Raw genomic sequence first — 8,087 nt, forward strand, 5'->3', positions numbered from 1 at the left:
AAAACCATTCTCCCTTGTCCTATCACTATCCACCAGTGTAAACTGCTGTTCCCCCTAAATTGACTCTAGAATTGACTCTGGCCTGTTTCATTTACTGATAGAGCTATAAACAAACTTCACTCAGAGGTACCTCAGTGTCTGTGCACCAAGAGTACCAGTGGCACCAAACATTTTAGGAATTAAGATGCAGGGATTTCAGCCTCAGTTTAGGTTTGGAAGCAAGCTTTTTTTTTTTAGTTTACTTGTAGAAACACCGATTTCCAGTTACTTGGATAGAGGAGCATTCACTTCAAGTGAAGAAAGTCATACCTATAGGAACATGAGCTGTTTGGTACGGATAAGCTGCACAAGACACTGGTGATAAGTTCTCATGCTAAACATCCCCTTGTAGCTAACTTCAGCAGCTAACTTCTTCAATCTAGGCTTGAAATCTAATGGGAAAAAAAAAAAAACACAGCAATTTTCCAAATGAAAAGGAGAAGTCAGTAGCCCTATTCTGGGTCTGCCTGCAGTGGCATTCATGCTATCTACCTTTGAACATCTGCACAGTGCTTATAGCTGAGCCAGTCTCTTTCCAGTCATTAGAAATGAATAGGAAGCTTTAGGTACCGATTTCTTAGACCTGTTTTAGATACAGACCTCAGGGGCAGATGAATTTGCCTCAGAAGTGCCCGTTTCTCTCCAGCAGTTGCAAAGGAAGCAGGGCAGTCCTCACCCACACCATTTCTACGCATCTATAAGAGACATGAAACTTCTAATTCCTCAGCCTATTTTTTAACATTTTCTTCCAACTTCCTAAATAAATCACTACATAGCAGACCACAGGGTAGCTCTCAGCTTGCATCCAGCCCCACCGTGGTGGCCAGGCAGTGCAGGGTGGGGGTGCAGACCTCACAGGGATGAAGGTGACACGCGGTGGCCTGGGGGGCAGCTTGGGGTCTCCTTGCTCAGCACATGGCAAACAAGTGGCCGCGGACCTGGTGGGACTGTGCCTCTGCCATGGCTGCAGATTTACTGCATGCTGAACCTTCAGCTAATCAGCTGCCAAAGGAAACATGAGCAGCCGCAGTACTTACATTCTTCATAGGAAACAAATAGGCACAAAAGGGCCATCTGATACCCGGCTTGCTAATGTGCAAGTGCTGTCTTACTAATGACAAAAGAGATCAGAGGAACAGGAAGAGATGTGAAATATTGTGCTCCTGCTTTTTAAAGTACATTATTAACTCCACCATCGTAACTCTTCAGTTTTTCTCTTCCACAGAAAAAAAAAAAAACAGATTTCCACTCATTAAATTTAATATACCTTGCGTTTAATGTGTTTAATAGTTCCTGAAGGATTTTAAAATGCTATATTAATTATGGGCCAGATGTTACGAGCCGTGCCAAGCTAAATTGGTAGGAATGGTCAGGGCTTTAAGTGCTGTGCCCCAAAGTTGTGTAGTCATAGGCAGCTCTCAAGGGAAGGCTGGCAGCTGCAAACCTTGGAAAGGGAATTTTGACCCGTGGAGACAGGGAAAATCTGCAGAGATTTAAGAATTATTTTGTTTATAAAGTCCCTTCTGCACGAGTTCTGCAATGGATTTTCACTTCAGTACTGAGGAACCGAACTGTGCGGATTTCCTCTGGATTCACCTTGATCTGCTGCAATCTGCTCTGTACATTTATTGCTCCTTTTAAGGAAAGGCGCTGTTCAGATGCTGTGCTTGTACTTGGTTTAGAATCATACCTGAGATTTCACGTCTTTCAGAAAAATGTGGACACCCTATTTCCATTAAAATAAATGGGAACTTTTTACCCTGTTCCTCCAGACATCACTAAACACTTCTGAAACTGCCTTTTAAAGCCTTGAACTGTTATAATGCTGTCAAAAAATATTCCTTTCATTATACTGAATAATTTATTCCACCTTGTCTACTTCCAAAAGGAAAAACAAACAACAAGCACTTCAGGTAATGATTTCTAGGCAATGTATTTGTCTTGAGTTTGGCTGCTGACGCTTTTCTGCAGCATCTACTGGCTTTTCCAAAGGAATCTCACCATAAAACTCAAGGGTTGTTTTTTTTTTGCTCCTCATTTTGAGGAGAAGATCAGTATAACAGTAAGTCCGTAGCAGCATTATTAACTACACATTACAGAATTGTTGGCATTGGAAGGGACCATTGAAGGTCATCTGGATGAACAGCCAAATTATATAATGGTATATACATGACAATACTTATTAAGTATCATGGAATCAGAGAATTTCTGTCTGAGTTGGAGGGGACCCACAAGGACCATCAAGTCCAACTGCTGGCTCCACACATGACTACCTAAAAATTAAACCATACCAAAGCAAAACCTCTATGTGTATATAACAGGTACCAAAGTCAAGGCCAGATTCTTGACAGGTGCAAGGGAGGGATTTGGGATTGTTAGAGATATATGTTTATAAAATAAGAATGCAGCAAAATGTCTCCTGTAACGCTCTCCCTCCCTGTGGAGTCCTGGATTCTCAGCATTTCGAAAGTCTGTGATGAATGCATTCTGACTTATCAGCATCGAGTTGCTTGGGACATCTGATTCCCCAACTGGCATCTGATCTATTACACTTGATTTGCTCTAGAATGTAATCATACGTAACAAATGCCTACTTGGCTTTAGTGACTCCCGGTAACCTCCTTCCTCCTTTCTGAAGTGACAGACTTTGTCCTGTGTGCAGTTTCTTTTCAAAATCTTTGATAAGAAGAACAGAGAGCAGGCAGAGCCCTTTGCTGAGCGGCCTGTGTGCGTAAATGCCACGATCTGAAAAGGCCGCCTGCAAACAGAGGTAAAGCGTCTTAGCGTTTACTGTTCTTGTTGGGATAACCGAGTGCAGATGGAAACACAGAAAACACACCCTGAGATCTTCTGCAGAAAGGTGGTAGAGCTGCTCTGCTCTTTTACATGAAGTATGGGGGCTTTCCTCTCTGCAGGATCTCTGTTGTTTCGTGATTGACAGAAGCAGAACAACTTCAAATTGGTCTCAGTGTTTTTTTGTATTGAGTGAAGAATGGAAATGAGCCGCTCTTGAAACTCTTTTGGCATAACTTTCCATATATTACCCAGGCAAAATTTGTCCCAGTGGTGTTCTCATCATTTGTGCTGCTATAATGCAAAACTATGCAATTACATTTCTCCCAAAATCTCAAGCAATATGTAGCCTGAAGCCATTCTCAGGAATCAGGTGAGAGAAGACATGGGACTGGGTCTGCTCTGAATGACACAGTGAGAAGCAGCATGAAGCTAGGGGCAGTACAACCCCTCCGGCTAGTGTGCATGAAGGACAGTTGCACTGGACCCTGCGTGGTGAACAAAGCAATACGCTCAGCCCACAGCTGTGCTGGATGCAGTTTGGTAGATCTGGTTGTTTAAATTACCATGTGCACCCAAAGTGCCAATTAAAAATGGCACTGAGCACACAGTGCACACTGCTGCAGGGTCTCCTGGGAGCAATGCTGCCCGTCCTGAGCTCAGTTTGCAACTCCTCCTCCTCTTCCACCCCTGCCTGTCTGAGCTTAGAGCCAGAAGTCTCTGCCCTGTAGCCATTCTCCTTAGGCACTGATGTAGAAATGCATTTAAAGACAATAAGAGAGAGGAAACAACAACAACAACAACAAAGATATAGGCCTAAACTAAAAACAAAAGCTTATTTTAATTGCAATCAGAAATCCTCAATGTATTAATCTGTGTAGCCACAGTCTTGACACACAGTGCTGGGTGCAGGCTGACGGTTGGAGGGGTCTGTGTGCACTGCTCATTGCAGTGCCAAGTCTCCCCTTTCCTGTCGCTGGAGGCCAGGAGGCTGAAACAGCCACTGGGTTCCTGTAAAGAAGGGAGGCTGGGTGGGTATTGTGAGCATGCAGGTGCATTCCCTTTTGCAAGTGCACATTTTTTGTGTGTGTGGTTTTTTTTGGTCCTGTTATCTCTTTTCTGAATATCCCATCTGATATCACTTGGGGATAGCTAGGCAGACAGCACTGCTAGAAGACATTCCATTTCCAGTGTTTCCCATGGCAAGGCTTGTGATTCAGAGCCCCAGGGCACCTTCATTCCCAGCCCCAAGCACTGATTTATGTGTCCTGCACTGCCATGTGTGGCTGAGCATGGACAGGCTGTGTGTCCTGCCATGGGGACACGGGTCTCTAGAGATGGGAAGGATGGACAGATGTGGGCTGTAAGTTCATGTGTGGCATAATTGGATTTACCAGAGCCTGGGAGCAAGGGACCTGACAAGGGTTTGGCAGAACCGGTAGGAACCTAATCCCTGCAGTTGGACCACGGCAAAGGAAGGTCTATGGAGACAGCTGTACAGAGCAGCATGTAACCTCAATAAGGCTGGAGAAGTCTTATGTTCAGCTTCAGTGTCCTAGTCCACCGAGATAACATCTGTGAGGAGACAGCACGACTGCTGTGACTGTTTGTGTTTAGGGAGTGAACAGACAAGGAATAATACTCATTAGTTCTCTGAGGGATATTAACTTACAGCAGGATTTAGAATGGCACATGTCTAAGTGGATAAATAAGCTTGGTGCAATGGTCCGGTGCCCAATTCATGCCCCAAGTTTGGTTTCTGCTCATTCACAGCAATGCCTGGAGTCCATTCTGACTGCAAGGCCTTTATGAGCACAGCCCTACATACAGCCTCTGAGTACGTGCTCTGAAAAATACGGTACCTCAAAACACATCTAAGAGATGCAGGTAGCATGGAGCACAAGGCAGAGCAAGGCCAGGGCTGGGGAGGAGGTGCCTTGGGTGTCAGGGTTCAGTGGTTGGAGCAGCTTCTCAGGGGAGTTTGCCACGAAGCTCTGACTGTGACCTGCTGTTACCGATAGGACTCTTTCTGTCATGTTCATGCTTTTCAGAATCCAAGTGCATGCATTCACTCACACGGCTCTTTGCTCATTTTGATGGAGCATGTGAATACAAAATAAGATTTCTTTCACTCCCATGTGAAGTGCAGTTTCAAATCGGAGGGACTCCGCTCCTGGTCTGGGTCCTCAGAAACAGAAATAGGGTTTTGGAGGCAGGGCTGGGTGGTGCTGCTGGAGGTGCTGCAGTGGGAAGGTGTGAAAGGCACTGAGAAAGGTTTCCAAGAAGGGAAACACAGCGAGCAGCTGAAAATGGCTTTGCTTGCGAAGGTTTAACAAAGGATTAATTGCTTCGAGCATTGCCTTGTGGGATAGTGGCACTGTGACAGAGCGTTCGTAGCTGGAGTAGAACAAACTCTCTGGGTTGTCTCTTCCAGCTTTTTGTACTAACAGAGGCATAAACTGCTGGAAAAAAAACCGCGCTTGGATAGGAAAGTTGTAAAACAGAACTTCCTTGATGGGAAATAAGATTTATGGGGAGTGTGGCTGCTGTGGGAGATAAAGAAAAGAGGGGAAAGAGAAAGAACCCTGGGCATTTTTCTGTCACTTAACACCAAAGGAAGAAAGGTAGGGATTAAGATGAAGACTGCCAAAGTTAGTTAAAGCTTATCATTCACATATTGCCTAGAAAATGTCATCCACCGCTGTCCTGATTATTCCATATTTGGGCTGTCTGGCGTTCAGCAACAAGTCGTTAGCAAGATAGAAATGCTGCTATTGCAGTACAGCCTGAACCCGTTTGGAAAAAGCTTGCAAAACAGTGAATAGCGCAGAAAAAGTGAGCAAGATGTTCCTATTTCCCTGGGCTCAGCAGAGAGCAAAGGAATACGATATGAAGCTGAGATAACCCAAACCCACTTCAAAACCTATTTAAAAAATAAGATCGCAAACACTCTTCTGTACCAGACTGAGGCCAGGATGTTACTGTGAGGATGCTGTGCTATTTCTTCCGATCTGTTGTTGGAGGTCAAGCAGAGGGGACCAGAAGGGAGATCCAGCCGCAGTCCTTACAGTAGGATGTGAGGGTGTTCTCTGTTGTTGATTCAGCATGCGCAGGCTCAGCTGCTGTACCTTTTTACAGCATGAGCTGCCTATACCACAGAGATAGCTGCTGGCATTCCCAACAGCAGCTCCCCCACCCTGCACACAGAGGGGCTGCCCCCTGTTCTCTGTGCAGGAGGTGCCGGTGAGCAGCACGTTGCTGTGGTGTGGAGCTGGCTGCCATCTGAAGGTTCACCCGCTGTTTTTTCTGTGCTTATCGGTTCTCAGCTGTCCAATGTGTGTCAACCGGCCACAGAATTTGGGTTTGGGGGCTGCATGTCTGACGCGAGTGCCAGCTGTCGGGGAGGACATGGCTCACAGGAGTGCCCTTCAGCTCTCAGTGTCAGGGCTGTGAAGGACAGGCTGACAGCAGCTCCGGGCTATTAATACCCGCGGCAGCACTGCGAGCTGTGCAGGTGGAGCTGCGAAGCCGCATGCCTTGCTGACGATAGACCGATAGACCGCGTGCATTTCACAGCAGGGCGAAAGAGCCGTGCTGTCAGCTGGGTGGCACCTCCTCACTGTGACGGCTCCTGAGCTACAGCCAGACCGTGCTTTCACCCCAGGAGCCGTGTGGGCCCTTGCTGTGCCATACAGCCCTGCTTAAGAGCCGAGCGGCTGCAGCCCTGAGCTGCTGCCTGCCCCAGGCTGGGCTGGGCTGAAGCACAAGGGGCAGGATCTCTGCTTTCTTCGCACTGGTGCTTAGGCCAAATTGCCTGGCAGCGATATTGGTGTGTTAACTAACGTGCTGGGCATCTTCTTCTGCACGCAGAATGTCGGCTCGGTGCAGGCCCCAGGCTGGTGTCCTGTAGCACAGAGGCTCTGGGAGCTGCGGGCAGGATGGCGGCTCTCAGGTGTTAATGTTAGTTTATCTGTAATGGGTCTAATGCAAAGGGATGAAGTACTTTCGGTGGCTACGTATGCTTTGTAAATAATAAGCCATCATTGGGTGACTCAACCGTGGAGCAATATAAATATGTGAAAAGGTGTTTTAAGCTGTGTCTGCAAGTCTTTAAATCCAATGAGCTTGAGTGTTACATTTGATCCAGCAGTCACACCCAGTCTTATTAAGGCCAGAACGTAAGCACAGTAAGTGCAGGTTGGGACCGCTTTACATTTGACCAGATATTTTCCTGAGAGCTGCCTGCCCCAACTGTGGGACAGAAGCCTTTTTTCTTTTCCAATAACTTTATGAAGGCTTGCTGGCATGGCAGGCCACAAGAACAAGATACAATAGCCTCTTGGTATAAATCTCTGTTAATGAGATCAGGACTAGAAACTTCATTGTTCAACTCGCATTCTGTCTGAACGCAATCTGCTTCTCAAATTATAAATCAGAGGCAGGACACTGTACCATTGTGTAACCCTACACCCTGCCTCTGGAATGTTTCCTAGTCACAAGAGGATTGTCATCGTTTCATTTATGAGAGAGCTATCAAACAGGCTTGGGCCATATTTGGTCTATAAAATCCCCTCACATGAAGACAGATCCCCCCCTCCCGTCCAGCGGGGCAGTTGTGCAGAACAGCACAGAAAGAAGCATGAATCACATGCCGCATCCTGGAATCTAAAGAGGACAAAAGTTATCGTCTCTCTCGCTGTCACAAGCAGTGCTACCTACTGAGGATTAAGAGCTTATTTATGCGTGTCATATACACATCCATCTGTCCAGGAAACACCACATACCTATATAAGATCACTGAACTGGAAGGTTTAGTTGTGCCTACGAAAGCTTATTGTGTGTGGAGATGGTGCCATCCCACAGGCCCTGCTTCAGAGAGCAGAACCCTCCTGGAGAGCTCAGTCCACCAGAGAAGGACCGAACTGCTCCAGGTGGTGCAGCAGTTTTGAGAGGTGTGAAGGACATAACAGTGTGTGCGTTTCCATCCAGCTTTCTAACAACCCGAGGGAAAGAGGAAAGACTTAATGATGGTTACTGGCTTAGGTGCTGCCTAGGAAATCCCAGTGTCACTCTTCATCTCTGCTGAGTGCAGGCTGTTAAACATTTAACCTAAGCACACAGTCTTTCCGGTCAGCCAAACCACCTTTTGTTTCTGATTGGACAACACCTACAAGGATGCTCTCCAGGAAGGGAAAGGTTCAGCCAGAGCAACCTGGGATCTGCCTCCTGGTTCTGCGGGCAGTACGGTGGAAGTC

Source organism: Excalfactoria chinensis, chromosome 1 (genome assembly GCF_039878825.1).
Source record: "Excalfactoria chinensis isolate bCotChi1 chromosome 1, bCotChi1.hap2, whole genome shotgun sequence".
Lineage (NCBI taxonomy): Eukaryota > Metazoa > Chordata > Aves > Galliformes > Phasianidae > Excalfactoria > Excalfactoria chinensis.